Source organism: Prionailurus viverrinus, chromosome A1, assembly GCF_022837055.1.
Source record: "Prionailurus viverrinus isolate Anna chromosome A1, UM_Priviv_1.0, whole genome shotgun sequence".
Lineage (NCBI taxonomy): Eukaryota > Metazoa > Chordata > Mammalia > Carnivora > Felidae > Prionailurus > Prionailurus viverrinus.
Genome location: NC_062561.1, coordinates 206400030 through 206419922, shown reverse-complemented (window position 1 = coordinate 206419922; position 19893 = coordinate 206400030). Strand labels below are relative to the sequence as shown.

Genomic DNA, 19893 nt, shown 5'->3' with positions numbered 1-19893 from the left:
TTGTTCCTTTCCACCAGGTGTCTGTCCATTGTCTGGTGTTGCTCAGGCCCTGAGCTTTCCTGTGGGTGGCTCTGAATCCACCAGAGAGTCAAGGAAATCATATTCCTTTTAGCTTTTATGAGCTCTGAAATGAAATACCTACTGTTTTTGAAATTCACAAAATCAGTGGTGGGTTGAAGCTTTAATTCTAGTTCTGGGACCTCCTCATAAGTCTCGGCTAAGAATTTCTAGATCATGAAATGGGTTTTCCCATGTTGCCTTTCAGTAGAGGAAGTTTCCTAAGTTGTTTTCTTCCCTTTATGATTCCTTTTGCATCCTCTCAACCAAGGCATTTGTGGCTAGAGTTGGGGATGAGGATGGAGAGGTTATCCTGCTCAAGGATCGCTTACAATGTGTTCATAACCATCACATGCTCGACTCCTCTAATACACTGCTCAGTTCTGAGCAACGAGAGAATTCCCAGCATTCTTGTACCTGTTACCTGGCATTCCTCAGCCCCCTACCCTGCTATAGTTCTCTATAATCAGCACTTCAGTGATTTACTTCTTAACTGTGTTCATTGTCTCTCCTAACTAGAATGCAAGCCCCTTGAGGGCAAGGTCTTTATGGGGATGCTGTATAAGTTTTGTTCCCTGGTGCATCTTAAGTTCCTAGAACAAATTTGTCATGGTATATGCTCTCTAACATCTGTTGAATGAAAGAAACTGGTGGATGGGAATTCAGGGTTAGTTTTTAAAAATCCTTTAAAGTAAGTTTGAGAGACATGGAACATGGCAGCTCTGTATAGAGATCTGGGTTTGAGATACAAATTTGGATGGAATAAATTTTCGTTTAACTTGGTTAAGCATTTGTCAGGCACTTTACCATTTGCTGGGCACAAACCTAGACTTTTTAGGTACTAATATTAAGACTACCTGTGCCTCTTTTGGAGGTCTCATAACTAATGGGGAAAGTGGACCTATCAATAAAAACTGTAATGAAAGTAGGTATAAAAGCCTATCAGGATGCAGATGCAAAGATAATTCATTAATTCTGCCTTTGGGAAGAGCAAGGAAGGACTTTATAGAGAAACCACACAACTGAGCTGGAAGTGGAAGGTTAAGGAGAACTTCCCTACACGGTCAAAGTAGGATATTCCAGGCAGAGGAGAAGGCATGAGGAGATGCAATTGCACATTTCACAAGGCAAGTGTGCTTTGGTATGCCTTAATTTGTAACATATTAGTCAACCTAAGACCTGATACATTTCCCCCCATAACCTAGAAAATATAAAGAGGGACATACCACTATAGACCTATACATAGTCATGTATGAGATCAAGGACCTTTATTTGTGGGACTTAAAGACTGCCCTTCGTGTAAGTTGCAAGGCTATATCTAGTTCCATAACATTTTATATTAACCAACATGTCTTTTCCTGTGCTTTGGTGCACAATGACTATTTTACCAAAGATGGAGCCGAAGCCAAAGCAATCAGTCTACATTTTCCTGACTCAGGGAATGAAAGCTACTGCTGAACCCAGAAAAAAAGAGAAGGCAATCCTTCTTTTATAGCATTGCTCTTAAATCATCTCAGGCCATAAACAATAGAACTTAGAAAATATTTTGTGAGTCCATCTGGCACCTCCTGGACTATGTCAAGATTCCCTGGGCTGGAGGATGGGGGAAAGAGGATGAAAAGGCATATAAAGAGAGAAGGTGGTGGTGCCAGAGTCTGAAGGGCCAACTCGGAAGGTCATCTCAAACAGGAATGGAGTCAGCACGTGAGGACTGCCTTGTCTCCCTCCTGTCATGCCCTTTCATGCCCTTTCAGCTGACATGGCATGGATAGAACACCCAGCAGGGAGTTCCGCCTGCCTGGGCCCTCATCTTTGTCCATGTGAGCAACTCCTGTTTTAAAAACTCTAGACACTGGGAAGCACCCTACTGCTCTCGCAGAGCCCGGAACCCTAGAAATCAAGGGACTGGAGAAGAGAAGGAGAGACACCTTGTACTCAGGTGGGATAGAACAGGACCAGTTCAAAATCAACACCCACCTGACTCCTGCCACGGTATAGGACTGTGATGATACAAACCCCTTCTAGAATCTTTCCTCCTTCTTTCATTCTGGATGTCCTTCTTTGCCTGGAACATTTGGGTTGTTGAGCCATAGCTGAGACTCAAAAAGGACTCTTAAGGAACAGAATTTTCCATATCTTTGATTCCTTTAAAAATAGGAGTGTCTTATGTGATGCATTCTTGGGTCCTGAGTTCCTTCTTTCCTTTTGCCTTCTCTGTACTACTTGCCATGTACCACTCACCATATGCTGCTCTCCACACCCCAGGAATCTTTTATTCCAGTGCTAAGAAGCTTGGTTTCTTTAGATTGTTGTTTCAACATTTCTCTCTTGTTATAAACTCGGCTTTGTGTTTGGAGCCCTGTAAAAGAAAAAAAAAAGTCATTTTGTAAGCCCAAGCTGTTTAGAAGCTGTTAAACGACATTATAACTGGCTGTCAGTAGTAAAGTAAATAGTAAAAAGGTAGCATGACTGGCTGCTCCTTCAGATCTCAGACAACCTAGAACTGGACTTTTATACTTTCTGCTGAGAAAAGCATGTGGTGGTGACTGGGAGTTTGATGCTTTACAAAACGACATGCTTGTGCACAACGATATTAACTTTCTGAAGCACTTTGACAACTTCTCCTGTCACTTTGTTTTCCCACGGTGAAAAGTGGTGGACAGGCTCGTATTTGACAGATGAACTGTGTTCTGCGCAGGGCAGTTAAACTGCGTTCCCTTAGTCATACACAAGGACAGTCCTCCGGCTGAGGCCTGTGTCCGGACACCCTGTAGCCCCGTGCTCTGGCTTCGGGACAGACGTCTCTCCTAACAAGCCTTGTGTTTTTGGCAAATTACTTCATCTCTCTGTCTCTGTTTTCTAACCTCTAAAATAAGATCCTGTCTACTTTTAACTATCTTTTTACCCAGGAAGCAAGAGTTTGGAAATTGGTTGCAGGTGGAGAGAGGCGATGTTTGGTTGGCTCATCACGCTTTCCGAGCTATCCTGCTCGTCTTTTTCCCATTCCTGCAGATAGCTAACTTTTCTGTAAGTGTTCTTTTCAATTTGTCGACTGCACTTCATGCTCTTTTAGGTCCTGCCTTCTTTTTGGGAATAGGGGTGGGCGGAGAGGAAGGAAGTGTCCTGCAACTACCAATATTTTCCTCTAGGAGGAGCCGCGCAGCCCAGAAGAGAGTGACACGCACCAACTCCAACTCCTCGCCGGGGAACGCTTCATCCCAGCTGCTCGGAATGCTTGGCCCGGACGGCGCTCCGCGCCTCCGCAGCGGGTCTCGAACCGGTCGCCCCGAACTCCCGCTTCACCTCGCGGCGGCAGCCCGGGTCGCGGGGGCGGCAGGCCCGGCCAGGAGTGACCCCTGGTGAGCGGCGGCCGCCGTTTCCCACCCATCCCCTCCCGTCCTCCCTTCCCGTTTCACCCCGCCCCCTCCTCCTCCCCAAGCCTGACAGCCCGCGAGCTGCCAAGCAGGGCGCAGCCATGGGAAGAGGAGGCGGTCTAGGGAGCGGCGGCGGCGGCAGCGGCGGCTGCTGGAGCGGCGGCGGCGGCGGCTGCTGCTGCTGAGCCGAAGCGGCGGCGGGGACCCCGGGCTGGGGCCACGCAGGCCGGAGGCCCCCGCGCCCTCGGCCCCAGCGCGGAAGCGAACCCGCGCCCTCTATCCGGAGGCGAGGCTCGGAGGTACTGGAGGGGGGCTGAGGGAGTCGGGCTCTTCTTTCCCCCCTTTTGTGCCAGGGGACCTGGGAGTGGACCCTGGGGCACCAGTTGTTTATGAAAGTGGGGGTCTGGATTATGTATTTACACGAGTAATTTTTTTCCGGGTGACTTGGGGGTTGGCTGTGCTCCCCTCCTCCTCGCGAAGTTGTTTTCTGCTGGTGGGTTGTCGTAACCCGATCCACGCTGTGTGTGTGTGTGTGCGCGCGCGCGCGCGCGCGCGTGTGTGCACGTTGGTGGGGGGCGTCAAGGAGTTGGGGGCCACAGGCGAACCATCCCACGCTGGCGCCTGCTGTGACCGATGTTTGCGGTGTCTGGAGGGGCTGCCTCCGAAGCCAGTTTTGTTGAAGTCGTAAAAGTTTTGCGAGTGTTTCTATTTGACATCATCAGCGGTGCTGGGGCAGGAACTGCTGAGGCTGCCGCTGCTGAGCGGGGAGAGAGGTCCCTGGCGGCGCGACCGGAGGAGAGGGGAGGTCGTCGGGCTGTGCTCGTCGACACCGTGCGCTCCTCCCCAAAGCGCACCGCCCTCTGCGCCTTTGTGCAGGCTGCAGCCACGCTTTGGCACCCGCGGAGCTGGGGTCAGTAGAGTCACTGCCACCAGTCCCCATGAGCTGGAGTGGGTGGAAACCGTGGCGAGCCGAGCACCCCCAGCCCCGGACACACTAGTGGTTATGAAATCAACCAGGCTCAAAGTTTTGACAGAACTGCCTGGATCTTGAGAGCTGCGGGTGAGTGGGGTAGCGGCGTGTCAGGGGAGAGGGTGCTGGCCGCGCGTGCAGGGTGCCGGGCAGGGTCACCACTCCCGGGCGCGTGGGGGAGTCTAATTTGGGGAGAGTGCTTTATATATAACCGGAGTGGGGGACGCCTTCTCGGGCCGGGCTGCGGGAGTTGGTAACTTGGCTCCGGGTTCGTGTGCTGAATGGGTGTACGTGAGCACTGTGTGTGCGCGCGCGTGTGTGTGCGCCTGGGGAGGCGTGTCGGCGCCTGAGCCAGTAGGGTGTGCAGGGTGGGAGGAGGAGGCCAGAGAGGTGCCGCCCGCCCGTTTGTGCAGCCAGGAGACCTTGGAAGGGACAGGGAAAGGTAACGGGAGGCCAGAGGGTTGGGAAGTCGCAACCTTGCGTAGGATTTAAATACCACGGACTTTAAAACACTAACTAAACCCGTTGCCTTTGAGGAGCTGAGGGCTGTAGGTGAAGGTTCCTGAAGCTCTCAGGAGACTTGCAGAGGAGGACAAGGGTTCGAAGACGTGTGTATGTGTAGGCACAGAACCCTGGAGGCCCAGACCCAACTTGGAGCTGTGGATCTGAGATTCCCGGGGTGCTGCTGTGCACAGTCCAGAGACTACATGGTCTCCGTGATGTTTACCTTTAGAATCCCTGGCATGTGTGCCTGGGAAGGCACCCGTCTCTCCTCAGACATGTTGTGGCAGCTGTGCCCTAAGCGATTGGTGTTCTAGGCTAGTTTCCACCTGGGTCACCCTGCAAATCCTTTTCTCTGGAGTGCCAAGGTATATAGACCTTGGAGGTAACTAGTAGGAAACATTTTCCAGAAATTAAGACGCTGGATAGAAACAAAATAAAATAATTTAGTAGACAGGACTGTTGGTTCCATCTTTTCTGTGATTGGGGATTTGTTTCCTTTTGAGAAAAGCAAAGCTTGGTGTTCCCAGGTTAGATTTCAAGGGGGTCTCTGGTTTCTCTTCAGATGGACTTTAGATGGAGCTGGAAGGATGTGTTTTCACCCAGAGACCCTTGGAAAACATCGTTTGAGTTTAGGCACCACCCATCCCTTATCTCCTTCCACACTTGTAAACTTTTGATTCACATAAGTCTAAGGAAAGTTGGTAAGTCAACATTCAGCTTTTCATGTGGAGTAAATATGTCACAGTGAAATTATAGTTTAGGTCTACTGAATGTCATGGAAAGCCAACACTTAATAGGCAAAGGTGTGAAATAAAAGTCTGTAAATGCAGTGACAAAGTGATGACTCCAGTGTATTTTTTTTTCAAACCGAGCATAACTTTGTCTTGCAAATATTTGTTCTAGGCAGAATTTGGGGTTGTGTTTTTGATTATTTGTGTGTAAACAGCAGACTCCACATCATAAACCACTTAGAATGGATACTAGACATTTTCTCCATGCTATCTCTGGTGCTTGTGTTAACAGATGTTTACGGTGCTTGGTAACCTATGGGATTGTCATGTGCAGTGTCTTGTTAGGTCAGGACATAATGTTTATAGCAGAATGTAATAAATGGAGCCCCAGTTGCAGCCTGCTTCTGCCAAGTGCATGAAACACCCCAGCATGGAAACAAACCTTGAAGTTGGTCCAACTTGGCAAGTCTTTTTTGGCTATCTGCTGGTAAGCATTGTTAATGTAAAGATAAATTTTGAGTGATACAGTGAGAATGTGGCACAGCAAATTGCTTAACTTAGAAAAACAGGCATGGGTTATATTGATTAAATCTGCTATCCTGAAGATTAAGCTTCTCTGGTCATTCTGCTAATAAATTGCACAATTATGGAGACTTGGTTTAGTTTTAGAGAACAATTAAAAACATGTCAGTAATGAAAATAACTTAGTGTGTTTACATATGTCCATAAAAACCCTCCCTTTTTTTTTTTTAAAAAGAGAAAACTCTATAATCTCTATGGTAGTTATTCAAATAATATGAGATTTCAAATCATCTAATCACTTTCTGAATATTGAATAGATAAGAATTGAAGTTTGGGGTGCTTGGATGCCTCAGCCGGTTAAGTGTTTGACTTCAGCTCTCTGCTCAGGTCATGATTTCCCAGAGTGGGTTTGAGCCCACCTCAGGTTCTCTGCTGTCAGTACGGAGCCCACTTTGGATCCTCTGTCTCCCTCTCTATCTTCCCTGCCCCTGCTCATGCGCACGCACGCTCTCTCTCTCTCTCAAAAGTAAATAAACAGAAAAAAATGAGTTGAAGTTTGGTAAGGCTTTGGAGTTAGACCTCTGTTCATTGTGTAAACAAAACAATGTAGGATGTCTTCTTGGCAAGTCATTTTTTTTTTGGACCTTGGGCAATATAATATCAATGATGTGCCCAATAAAATGGTTGGCGAGTATGAGCCAACTTCAGAGGTACCTATCATAGGGATGAACTTCCACTTCAGTAGCCCTTTCTATAAGTGGGCCAGCCCACCTCTTCTTGAAAATAATCAGAGGGGGGAATCTTGCTTCTGTCCACTGGCCTGTCCATTCTAGGAGAGATTCATTTTTAGAAAGTTCTGCTTTGCACTAAATCAACATTTTCTTCTACCTATTGACCTACTGTTCAGTTGCTGGAGCAACACACAATGAATCTAATCTCTCTTCCTTTTAAGTGCTGTGTTTGAAAACAAACATTTTGCCCCTTCTTCCTGAATACCTTTTTTTTTTTTTTGCTTATTCTTGCAGCTATTCTCACCCACAGTGGGGTCCCACCCTTCCCTGCCCTGACCAATATGCCCTAGAGTCCGCATTTATGCTGCCCCTCATCATGGTTGTCATCTCAAACACAGATATGAAATCCTTAGTTCTAGACTTTCTGTATCCATTGAGGCAGGTTAATCTTCATGTACTATTTTAGCCATCTCATTACACTGTTCACTAATTTCAAACCTGTAAACAAGATAACAATTTAGTCTTTTCAGATTATTAGTCATCCATAGTCGAAACATTCTAATTGTTTCAAAATATTTTTAAACTGTACTTCAATAATAAAAAAATTTTCTTTTCATGCCTGAACTTCCTATAAATCTATGGAAAGTGTCTTACTGTGCAGGTGTATAGAATTCTACATGCAATGAAAATGGCTGCTTAATTTCTCCCTGTCAAGGAACACCAAGCCAAAAACAAAAACAAAAACAAAAACACAAAAACAGACGTAGAATGTTCTGGAGACAAGCAGATTGAAGTTGCATATCATGGACAGGTAGGGACTACAAGGTATTATTTTCCTGGACCTTATTGTGTCTGCTTCCACAAGCATGAGTCAGTACTAGTAATCAGGCATTTACTGATGGCTCATTCTGTCCAAGTCAGACCGTATGCCATCTGGCCCTAAATGAGGTAAAAGTACAACTGACAGAAATGCTTCCTTTGGCAACTGGGATTTAAGATGTACATACAGGACATGACTGAGTCAGCAACCTCTTCTTCCCCTGGAGGTAAATGGCTTGTGATGTGGCAGAGAAGTCCAAAGCAGGTATATCACTGCATCGGTTCTGAGGAAGGTTCCTCCCTCCTGCTGTGTGTCTGGATCCAAGTCAGACAAAGGCTCTGATGGTCTTCACTTACCAAGTTCTAACCTTCTTGGGGGAAGGAAGCAAAGCTGGTATATACAGGGGGAGAGGGTCTGGTTCAAAGGCAAGTACTTTGAGGCCCATTGGACCCTAGTTTGAATTTGAGCTTTACCACCAATGTGCGGATTAGCTCCTCTGAGACTCACTCTTCTCCTCTGTGAAAATTACGATGCTTACCATCTGGGCTGAGGTATTTCCACACAACCTCTGTAGCATTTATGGCATTGCACTGCATATTAGACACCTGCCTGGCATGATTGATTTCCCTTTTATGTATCTGTCTGGGGCTTCCCAAGGAAGTTATGTTTCCCCTGCTACCAGCTGAGAATCTGCCTCAGCTGAGAATCTTCTGTCCTCTTGCAAGAAATGTTTATGGTTGATGATGATGACAATGTTGTTTTTCTCAGCAAGTCTGAGTGTGAACAAAATAACCATTTTTCTTGGCAAAGAGAGAAAACCAACCTGTGATATAGGCTGACATCTGGGCCTATCAGAAGCTCCTACTTTGTGCATTGACCTTTTGTCAGAACAAGGGGCCAATGCAGCCTTGTTCTCTTTAATAAAATTGTTCATGCTGTCCCCCTCGTGTGTGTGTGTGTGTGTGTGTGTGTGTGTGTTTGCAGTGAGAGTGCTCACTAAGCCCCTTGAATTATGATCTCCATTTATATTACATTTTCTTCTTTGCTTTATTTTGTTCTCCTGTAAAGGGAGGAAATAACCAATGATAAAGTACATATTTTTTTTAAAGCTCAAAAATTTATTTCACAACTCTCCACCTCCTATTTAGCCCCAACCTCCTGCAAAAATGAACAAACAAACAAAAAATTGCAGTACATCCCCAACAAGTTCTTAGACATGCAGTTTCCAACCCAAAGTTCTACTTTGGTATAAGAAACCCTCAGCTTAGGATGGCATAATATGAAACAATAGTAAACTCGATGTCCGGGAACTTGTGTGCCTTCAAGCTGTGCCTCAAATGGGCAATGTGATTTTTGCAAACTATTGAACTTTCCTGGGTTTCATATTTCTTACACATTAATAACAGACAACAGCAACAAAAATGAGGAATAAACAAGATGCCTTCTTAGGATTCTTTACAGGGCTATGATTTGAATTCATTTGATTACTGAATTTCTCTTTTCTCTCAGCTCCTTTGGGACTTTGCTTGAAACTCTTTAAGAACACCTATTTCATTCGCTTTCAGTTTCGTGGTCTACTTTTTCATTATCTGTCTTCCTTGCTAGGAAGGGTTCCTCGAAACAGGAAATAAATTTTATTCATTTTTATATTTTTCCGTTCTTTGCTGAATGCTTGTAAACACAGCAGCTGTGGAAAGAGCGTTAGTGTAATTAACATGGAATGCTTTGGATAGTTGAGCTATAATTCATATCACTTATTTAAGATACAATTTTCATTAAATTTTTTTTTATTTTCAGAGAGAGAGAGCACAAGTAGGGGACATGGGGAGAGGGAGGGTGAGAGAGAATCCTAAGGAGGCTCCATGCTTAATGTGGAGCCCAACATGGGCTTGATCCCATGACCCTGGGATCATGACCTGAGCTGGAATCGAGAGTCAGATGCTCAACTGACTGAGCCACTTAGGTGCCTCAATAATTTTCAATATAAGCATCGAGAAATAGCATTTGCTTATTTTATTCCTTCACCATTAATATTTTTAATCAATTAAGGGAAACAGATAAAAATATAATCACGCTATGCTTTCTGGAGCCATAGCAGCTCACCGAGGTCTGATGCAGAAAATCTTTCTGAAACTGTGTTCTTTTGTTGTTTGTTTGTTGTTGCCATGAGGAGTACCAGAATCTCAAAAGAAGGATGATTGGGTGCCTGGGTGGCTCAGTGGGTTAAGTGTCCAACTCTTGATTTCGACTCAAGTCCTGATCTCAACAGTTATGGGATCAAGCCCTGAGTGGGGTTCTGTGCGTGGAGCCTGCTTAAGATATTCTCTCTCTCTCTCTCTCTCTCTCTCTCTCTCTCTCTCCCTCTCTGTCTCTCTCTGTCCCCCTCTCCTTCTCCCTCTCTCTCCCTCTCTCTCCTTCTCTCCCTCCCTCCGCATTTCCCTCTCCCTTCCTACCCCTCACCCACTCATGCTCTCTCTTAAAAAAGTAAAATGTCACCAATATATTTTTTTAAAAAGAAAGAAAAAGAAGGGTGACAGAAACAGTCATGGTTTAGTTTCAACATCTTTCTTCGGTGCCTCTCGCTGCCTTTTAATATAGGCAATGAAGCCTTAGGTCAGGTAACAATTTTACTTAATAATGATTTATAAGAAGTCTGTGATTTTGTCAGAAATTGTTGGGCTGTGTCTTTTTAATTAGCATCTAAACCCACCTTCAAATACTCCATTTCAAAATCATAGATAATTTCTTCTACAGAGTCCTTAAAACTTCCAGATGTGTTTACTGCTTTGATTAGGCCTTGCTTCTTTTGGTATTGACAAGACTTCAGTCAGTTTTCTTTAGAATAATATCGTTATAATCCCAATGAATTACACTTCCTAGATTGTGAATTTGTGTAAACATAAACAAATCTATCTCCAGCTGGCTGGGCTTCTGAGTGAAAAGTGTATCCTGGTGAAGATGCTCATTTCATGGGGATTTGAGGCAGATGATAGAGAATACCCTGATAAAGCCCTTATTCGGTATTAGAACATCAAAAGATTTTGCAAGTTGAATAGGTTCTTTTCTGTAATTACCTGTGGTGGACAGCCTGCTATGCTAGACATTTGCTATAGTGACTCCTCCTTGATTGTTTCTTCAGTTGTTTATAAAATAAAGCATTGAAAATATATTTTTTGAAAACTTTGGAGAGGTATCCCTCTCTGTTCCTGTAGAATATATTAGATATATCATAAAGTCATTGGTCAAAAGAGAAATTCATTTTTTTCTTGCTTAAAAAGTGTACTTTATCATAACAAATATCATATCTATCTTTTTTTGCTTTGAGTTGCCATGTCAGAAAAAAGTAGAGTGTAACTAGTACAAAATAGACATCCGTAGCTCTCCCCCGGGATGCTTATTGAAACAAAAGGTGCTAAGTGATGCGGTAAACAGCTCACATCAAGTTTGGTGATGGCAGGTGACAAACTTTAGTCAGACTTCCAATTCTGATTGCCATTGGTTAAGCAGCCTTTGTCCTTGGTCAGGATGATGGCATATGATTCTAATTCACCGTCTCTGTGGCTTCTTTAGACACCTTCAAGCTATGTTATTGTTATCCCGGAAAACCCCAATTTGGCAAAGCAGAGTGAAAAACAGTCTGGCACAACATATGTGAATGATGAATTATGGAAAGAATACTGAAGACAGAGCCTCTGCATGGCCTCTTCCCCTAGGGGTAGAGGAGGACACCAGAGTCCCTGTGCAAGATGATGAGGAATGAAGAAAACATAGCACGTTGATACCTAGCATGTCAGAAAGATTGAAGAAAGAGGAGCAGGAATAAAGGCGAATGATTTCTTTCATATTCGCAGTCAGCATAGCATCTTATTTCCTTTAGAGACATTGGCAAAACCGTGCTCTGCTTGTCATAGAACAGTTGTTTAATAAATATTTTTTGATGACCTTAGTTTGTAGTAAACCAGAGAAATGGAAGTGTTGATAAGAAGGATGTGGAGAGCTGGGGGCAAAGGGATATTGAACAGGTCAGGTGATGACTAGAATCTAAGCTCATAATGCAAATTTGGTATTATTCTGTTTAGGTTAATGATAACACCCATACTTGATGACCAGCTTTCCCAGGTGGATCCTGTTCAGGGCCTTGGCAATGTCGAGAAGTTTTTAATATTTGAAGCAAGATGGAGATGTGTTGGAGTTTTTCTGTGCGAATCAATAGGACTTGGGAGACATATCCAGTTTGCCAGCTCTCAGAATGCCTCTCATCAAAGAGCATGAAATTTTAATTCTCTTTGCTTTTGTCCTGAAACTTCATTGCTTTTATTTATTCCTTATAGTACATGTAGGGTATGTGAGAATTAGGAATGTCATCTGAAAAATACTTTGAAAACTACTTGGGAAAAAGATGCTGAATAAATAAATTTTTTTATTAGCCTGCAGGATGTAAGTTTGGCCAAGCTAGTGGTATTTTTGGGATCACTGAAAAATCAAAGACAGGACATATATTTATTGAGCCATTACTGTGTTCCCAGGAATGTGCTAGACACCCTGGGGAATATAAAAGTAGTATAAGACATGACCCTTGACTCTGGGGCCTATCATTCAAGCTAGGAAGGCAACACTAATAATGTCCGTTGTGTGATTAAGTAGACAATTATACAATTTAATGAAAAATTGTGTTACAGGGTATAAATGCTATATTTATTTTGAGAGAAAGGAGATTTGTTTGGCCTGAAGTATTTGGGGCAAGCACTTATGGGCAAAGTGGCTTCTGAATTAGTACTTAAACTATGATATATATAGAGAGAGAGAGAAAAAGAGAGCGAGACAAACCAAGAAACCGACTCTTAACTATGAACAAACTGATGGTCACCAGAGGGGAGGCGGGCAGGGGGAATGGGCTAAATAGGTGATGGGGATTAAAGAGGGCACTTGTGCACCGGGTGTTTTATGGAAGTGTTGAAACACTACATTGTACATCTGAAACTAATATTACACCGTATGTTAACTGAAATTTAAATAAAAACTTAAAAAAGAGTTATAGGCTTTTTTTAGTGCCCAGAGTCAGGACACTAAATTTCTGTAATGCCCGGGGTAGCCTTATACCCCGGGAAGAATTATATGTCCTCAAATGCCAGTAGACCGCTGTTGAAAACTGAGTGCAACATCCTCACTTTATTTATAGGTGAGGAAGTGGGAGTCCCTGAGAAGTGACAAGACTTCTCTAGGATTAAAACTCCACTGTGATAGTGACAGGTTTATAACCCAGTTCTTCTAGCATTCTTTCAAGGGTTTTTTCTGCTATACTGCATTCCCACCCATAAACGTGGACTTTACCCATGGAATAGGGTGGTGTTTACCTCTGTCATTCATATGTGAGGGTGATAGTTAAGCTGTGTTAACCACCTGAGTGGGGAGGTTGTGAACTGAGGCAAATGACACCTGACCAGCAGTTCTTTTCACTGTAAATTAGGGCTGGCAGATGCCCTCTGAGGGGCCAACCACTGTGAAAGCCTGAAGGTAGGTTGGAATTCTGGAAAGGTCATGGAGTAGGCTTTGGAATCCCATAAATCTGGCTTGTCTGATGAGATCTGAATCCAGCTTTGCCATTTACTACCTTTGCAACTCTCAGCAAGTTCATTAAACTCTCTCGGCTTTATCTGCAAAGTGGGGATAGTGATTCTTACTTTACGAAGCTGTTGTAGTTTATAGGAGTCAAAGCAATGCCCGACTCATATTGGACACTGCAGAAAGAGATTCCCTGCAGCACCCTTTTGAGAGACTTGGAGAGAGGAGACTTCCTACCTTCACCCATAAAGATCACTTGGTATCTGCTTTTTTTTTTTTTTTTTTTGCTTCCTCCGCCTTTCCCCATTCCACCAAATTTAGGGCTTTAATGAGTTCTTGAAGTGTTTCTTTTGTTTAAACTATTGAAACGTCTCTCCTTCGGTAGAGTACTACTGGCCAGAGGTTAGTTGCTCATGACTGCACTGTCAGTGTGCCTAGACTATTCCTGTACAACAGAAACAAAACCTATATCCAGATGATTATTGGTGGCTTATAAAATTTGGATTTTAAAAATCAATATATTAAAAGTTATTCCTGGATGTATATGTTTGTCAGAGAGATCTCTACCAGTGTTGGGAGACCCTCCTCAGGCAAGGTGATACTGTCTGTAAGTTCAGGGACAATTGAAAGTTGGCCAGTTGGGGTGGTAGTGTTGTGGTAAAAGGCCTTTCTGGGTAAAGAACAGCCTATGGTGGTCCACTGAAAGATACAAGAGCCTGGAGGAATGCACACAAAAGCCTAAGAGTGTTTCAGTCCTTGACTTTGAGGAAATATGCAGACTTTGACACATAGGTACACAGTTTCCCATTATTGGAACACTTTAAAATTGTTTTTCTTTGTTAAAAGATAATTCTCTAAAAGGGTAAAATGATACAGATATTAATTAATGAAGTAATTTAAAAAGATAATTGTGTAGCCATTTTAGAGGAGAACTCAAAGAACTGCAAATGTATATAAAGGAATGTTGAAGAGAATTTGCAAAATCCAATCTATCCACAGGACGGTAATCAATTACATTCCGCTGGACACAGCTGACTTGCACTGTATGGCCAAAAATTATTATTATTTTTTTTTTCAACGTTTATTTATTTTTGGGACAGAGAGAGACAGAGCATGAACAGGGGAGGGGCAGAGAGAGAGGGAGACACAGAATCGGAAACAGGCTCCAGGCTCTGAGCCATCAGCCCAGAGCCCGACGCGGGGCTCGAACTCACGGACCGCGAGATCCTGACCTGGCTGAAGTCGGACGCTTAACCGACTGCGCCACCCAGGCGCCCCGACAAAAATTATTTTTATGAATGATTTCTACAGGTTAACTTCTGTCTCCTCAGAGCTGAAAAACAGCATAGTCAAAGACAAAGGCTCTGATCTCCATAGGATCAGCTAATCCCTGGGGGCCTCAGCATTCCATTGAAAGGATATCCAGTAATCTCCTTGCTCATTTCAAAGTCAAAAGTTTTCCTTACACCCTTATGATTCCATAAGGCTTGAACTTGAACTCCTAATTTGCTGATGAAAATTTGGGGAAGTGGGATTCCTATAACCTTTGGAATTCTCCATCTTTCCCAAATATATGCTTTAGTTTTAAAAACTTTTGATTATGGGAAATTTTAAGTACATACAAAATAATGAGAATAGTATTTTGAGCCTCAGGTGCCCATTCCTCAGCTTCCAGAGTCATCAGTATTTTGCTCATCATCTTTCTACCGTGGTCCTGACTATTTTAAAGCAATCCCCAGACATCTTGTGTTTTTTCATTTGTACATGTAAATACTTTAACATGCATGTCTAACAAGTAAGTCTCCTATTTTTTAGTAACCACACAGTCTATATTTTATGGGGATAGAGAGATATACTTGGAGGGGACATTATACTCTTCAGGCCTGATTTTTTTGATATGTTAAGGGGTCATTTCAACAAAGTAAAATCAGTGTGTGTGTGTGTGTGTGTGTGTGTGTGTGTGTGTGTATGTGTATGTGTGTGTATCTATCTTCACAATGGTTTTCTCTTGTCATTCAGGCCCCAGCCCAAATGTCACCTTTTCAGAAAGGACAGGACCTCGTTGACCCCAATCTAATAGAGTAACCTTCCCCCAGCTAGGTCATTCTATCATATGCCCCTGTTTAGTGTTGACATTACTTATCACTATTGATACTATCTTGTTTATTAGATTTCCTGTTGTTTGTCCATTTCCACTGACAAAAATGTAAACTCCTTAATAGTAAGAACTTTTTTTGTCTTGTTCACTTTATATCCTATAGAAAATCCTCCGGAAGTTTTTGTTGAATAAATAAATGAATGCCTTTTAGTAGTTAAGAGAAGTTTTTGTTAGCATTCTTCCAGATATTTAAATCTCTTTCACACATCCAAAAATGTATAGCTTTCATGTGCCAGTTCCTAGCATGTTTATAATTTGGTGATTTTCCTCATGGTATGGAGTGAGGAGCGCCTTCCAGGGACCAAAAATAATCCAGGACAGCTAGAATACCTCCCTGTAAATTACCTTGAACTGATACATGTAGTAGCCACTTTATCAGCAAATACAGTTAGGAATAATGTCTTGCTTTGGATTTCTCCCAGAAGCAGACGATGAGATAAAGATTCAGGTAAAAGTTTATTTAGAAAAGTGAAGTAAGGAGGGGAAAGGAGCCAATAAAGGGTGCATTAGGAAGCAAGATACCTTCAGGCCCTGGAGTTTTTGATCTTCCCAGAGAGATTCTGGGAGCCCAGGCAAAATACACATCTCAGAGTCCCTCTTAGTGAAAGGTTTGAATATTCCCCAACCAGCTTTCATCAGGCTTAGTTCCTGATCAGTAATTCTGGGGAGGACAAAGCAGTCTCCGGATGCAAAAGCGAACCCTTAGGAGAAGAAATGCAGGTGCTAACAGTTAGGCATTAGGCAGTGGGAAGTAGTAGAGGTGAGGGGATCTGGCTGGGGAGGGGACAGGCAACTTGCCCCGAATAAGACCATGTGTTTTTTTAAATACACTTCTTGTTTGGACTAGTTTCAGATTAACAGAAACCTGTGAAGAAAAATATTAGAGTTCCTATATATTCCTTGTCCAGTTTTCCCTCATGTTGACATCCATAATCATGGTCTAGTTATCAAAACTAAGAAACAAATATTAGTACAATGCTATTAACTAAACTCCAGACTTTATTTGTATTTTCTCTGTTTCAGCTAATGGCCTTTTTGTATTGTAGGATTCAATTTATAATATCACATTGCAGTTTTACAATTTTTAAATACCGTGCATACACTGTTTTATCTGAGCCTTCTCGTGATTAACTAGTCTTTGTAACTAGGTGGTTACTCACTTTCTCTGAGTGAAAATACAATGATGTTGACATCCAGCATCATTGTGAGACAAGACTATGTTTTGAAAACAAAACAAATACATCAAAACAACAATAAGAGCAAAAGTCTACTCAATAGACATATGTGTAACTGAGCCTCCATCAGTTAGCTAGGAAGTACTCATAACAGTGTGATGACTTGGAAGAAATTTGATTCTGCACATGTGTCCTGATCATCAAATATGAAGCAGGACCCCCTAAATCAGACAAGACTGAGTCCTTCCAATGTGCCTAGCATTGTATGTGCGTGTTGCACTTAATTCTGCTATGAGTCACATAGCCTTGAGACTGTTAGGCTTACTTGCTCAGGGCTCTTCAGAAATGGTAAATGTCACCACTGAGATGAAAAACGTCTCCTGCCTTGGCTCCTACACTCTTACTACTATACTCAGTTATCCCCATTTTTTTCTGCTTGCCCAACACTTCATTGTGGTGACTTTTTGCTAGGCATGTGCTCTTTAACAAGTCTGTATTACTAAACTGCAGTGGATGTGGATGCAGGGTATATTTCTAAGTGAGCTGGGTTAAGCACCAACCTGAAATCTGTGAATTTTTTCAAAGCCCACCTAACATTTGTAAAACCTGTCATCTTGGTATACACATACATTGACCACAGAGCTCTTCAGAAAGACACCCATACATCAATGACAAAGTTTTTTTTATTTTTTATTTTTTTATTTTTTTTTCAACATTTATTTATTTTTGGGACAGAGAGAGACAGAGCATGAACGGGCGAGGGGCAGAGAGAGAGGGAGACACAGAATCGGAAACAGGCTCCAGGCTCTGAGCCATCAGCCCAGAGCCCGACGCGGGGCTCAAACTCACGGACCGCGAGATCGTGACCTGGCTGAAGTCGGACGCTTAACCGACTGCGCCACCCAGGCGCCCCAATGACAAAGTTTTGATACAGGGCTAATAACAGTCTTAGAAGCAAGCATCTCTAAAGAGCAGGACATTGATGTTGTGTAATAATTAAAATATTTTACTGTTTTATAATGCATTTGAGTTTCGGTTGCTGACCTCCATTTTTCAGTCTTCATAGTTTTTTTTTTTTTTTAAGTGTTACCTCAGGGATATGAAGCATTCAATGAAATCTTTGATTAATCTTTATACTTGCAGTGGCCCAACCGAAAATTTGCCTTGGTTGCCTTAGAGTGCAGGACATGAAATTCAGAAGGCAAAATTCCTATAAATTATTTGGGCTTTGACTCTGGGAAAATAAACAACATGAATATCTAGACTAACCAATGCTGAGATTCCTCTAACCTCTAATTCTAAATTCAGAAAAGAATAGGCTTTAAGGTTTTTTATTTATTTTTACTTTGATTACAAGTTTTGGAAGCCTAGAGTTAGGATCTAATAACACAATCTATGTAAAACACAAATTATTGGCTCACTATGAAATCTAACTTCCAAGAAGATACAAAGGGACAATCATGTGAAAATGGACTTTTTTTTTTTTTGAAGAAGGAATAAACAGGGATTGACTGAAAGGTAATCGCTTCAGACTCTAATGTTTAGAGCATTAGACATTTTTAAAGGAGAAAAACCATTACCTTTCAGAACCTATGCTCAAAACTGTTTTCTTTACTTAAATGGCTACTTTAAATTGGCATGGTTTTAAACCATGACCTTCGATCCTTTGTATGGGCAATTACTGGCAAAATCTGTTTGTGCAGATTTGCAAACTGTGCTGTAGCAAGCTCCCTTAGGGGCCCTGGGGGCTCCAGAAGAGAGGGCCAGGCTGGCTGCATTGCAGGCCTCCAAACGGAGCAAGAGGCCGTGTGCCCATCTGTTTTACACATAGCACGTCTGAGAAATTCTAAGTTGAAGAAACTGCCTCTCTCTTTAAAAAAAGCAAGCAAACAAAAAGGTTTTAAAATCCCATTGTAGAGTTCCTTATGCGGAACAGACTGCTTTTCTATCTCTTGGTAGGCAGTCCCTTGGTTTCTAGATGAAAAATCACATTAGCTTTTCTGTGTCCACATTCAAATTTACTTTCCAACTTCTCAACTCTAAGCTCCTAGAGGGTAAAGGACTGCATAATCTCTACTTAGTGGGCACACAACAGTTGGCTTCACCAGTTACTGTTGTGTGGGCAGCATTAAGGAAGTGGTTACTATGACCCAGGGCTCTATAAAGTTCTTCTTCATATTGTATTGTTTAATCCCATGCAAAACCCCCATGATCCACTGAATTCTACATTTAGTGGAACTGTGGCATTAGGAGGTTAAGTAATTTGTGCAAGGACTCACCATTGGCAAGTGGCACAATCAAGAATCAAACAGATCTTCCTAATTCTGACTCTAACTCCCATGCTGCCAACCATTTGAGCCACCACTATGTGATGGTTTTAATACAATGTTCACACATTCTTTGATATTTCTAGAGGTGGAGTCCAGGTTTCCTCTCCTTGAATGTGGGCTAGACTCAATGACTAATTTAATAGAATGGAAGTGAAGATGTGCAGCTTTAGAGACTGGATCATTCAAAGGCATTGTGGCTTCTGTCTTAGTTGCTCTGTCTTTTGGATCATTCTCTCTGGGGGAAACCTGTTGCCATGTCTTGAGCTGCCCTATGGGTACACCCAGATGGAAGGGCAGTAAGGGAGTCCCATAACCGGTGGGGACTGAAGAGCTCAGACCCCCAGTCCGATAGCCAGTATGAAACTGAAGCATCTTGATGACCACCACCATGGGAATGACCTTGGAGGTAGAGCCTTCAGACCCAGTCCAGCTACACAATGACGGTAGCCCCCGCCCCTCAACAGCTTGACTACAACCTCATGAACGTCTTTGAGGCAGAACAACCTAGCCAAACCTCTTCTAGGTCCCTGCCCTGAGACTACAAGATAATAAATGTTTGTTGTTTTAAGTTGCTAAGCTTTGGGTTAATTTGTTATGTGGCAATAGAATAACTAAGGCAGCCTAACATTGCCTTACTTTTTTTAAAAAAGAAATTGTCTTAATTTCCTTGAATCTTAAAGTTTGAAATACTGACACAGCAAGGAGGAGTTTTCCAGAAAAAACATGCTACTCAATATAACTAGTAGAATATTAATACCCAATTAACATAATAGTTACGATGATTTCTCTGGGATTTGGGATTTTGTAATCAAAATGACAACTGCTTTAAAAATCCGTGATTTAAAGAGGAAGGATATTAATAATAACCACATTGCTGAAGATAGCATTTTGAACTTTCAAAAAATCCTCATGGGAAAACTCAGGAAGTGTTTTGTTTGATAAGTTATCACTCATAATCT

At 42.6% G+C, this 19893-nt stretch overlaps 1 protein-coding gene across 5 annotated transcripts in view; it reads left to right on the top strand.

Moving 5' to 3' along the window:
- Window positions 1-3195: 3195 nt before the first annotated feature.
- Window positions 3196-19893, top strand: part of GHR (growth hormone receptor) — a 276203-nt gene continuing 259505 nt past the window's right edge. For 2 of the 5 annotated variants that reach the window (XM_047866704.1, XM_047866685.1), the window contains exon 1: window positions 3196-3416. The gene's annotated coding sequence lies outside the window, so the exon portion shown is untranslated. Of the gene's footprint in view, window positions 3731-4091; window positions 4492-19893 lie in introns of those variants that run through there. The other 3 variants (XM_047866678.1, XM_047866668.1, XM_047866694.1) reach the window with 2 other exon arrangements.